At 62.5% G+C, this 637-nt stretch overlaps 1 protein-coding gene across 1 annotated transcript in view; it reads right to left on the bottom strand.

Moving 5' to 3' along the window:
- SPRY2 (sprouty homolog 2 (Drosophila)) overlaps positions 1 to 265 on the bottom strand; it is a 3763-nt gene extending 3498 nt beyond the window's left edge. The window contains exon 1 of the mRNA XM_009073301.1: positions 60 to 265. The gene's annotated coding sequence lies outside the window, so the exon portion shown is untranslated. The remainder of the gene's footprint in view (positions 1 to 59) is intronic.
- Positions 266 to 637: the final 372 nt, after the last annotated feature.

Here is a 637-nt window from a genome sequence, read left to right as displayed (position 1 = left end):
GATCACCCCCTGCCTCTCCAGAAATGACAACCCATTGCAAAAGCAAAGCTGACCCTGACCTGCAGGCGCTTCAGACGACCCTGGACTCGGTGGCGGAGCCCCCCTCAGACGCCAAGGTGGGAGCTGGAGCAGCAGCCTCCGGTCTCCGCTCCCCTCCCCACCTCCGGCTCCATCCCGGGCGGGGGGCGCACAGCAGGTGGGAGGCGACGGCCCATAGCCCGCCGGAGAGTGCAGACAACCTGGAGATAACCAGGAGACATCCTCTGGGCTGGGAGGTGGGAGGGGGCTGCTGCAGCCGCCTTATCAGGAAAGTCAAACCCATGCTTCCTTTTAACTCTTCCCCCTGCCCTCCCCCTGGAGATGCTAAAGGAGCTTCCCCTCCCGGGTAGTGCCAGGCGCCCTGCAGACGGTGCAGACAACGCCTCCGGGACAGCTGGGCAAAAGGCAGATTACCCCCTCTCGCCTTGCCCTAAGCACCCATTCAACTTCACAAAGCCAGCCGCTGGAAAAGCTCTTCTTATTTTACACATATTCTGCAAACTGCCTGACCTTCAGCCCGCCCCTCTCCGCCCCAGCCCGGAGGGACTCAGGAGGCATTTTCAGTGGGACATCGTGCCGAGCCGCGAGATTCCCCCTT

This window comes from Acanthisitta chloris, unplaced genomic scaffold, assembly GCF_000695815.1.
Source record: "Acanthisitta chloris isolate BGI_N310 unplaced genomic scaffold, ASM69581v1 scaffold39234, whole genome shotgun sequence".
Taxonomy (NCBI): Eukaryota; Metazoa; Chordata; class Aves; order Passeriformes; family Acanthisittidae; genus Acanthisitta; species Acanthisitta chloris.
The sequence above is the reverse complement of the archived record's forward strand: the minus strand, read 5'-3'. Positions and strand labels throughout refer to the sequence as shown.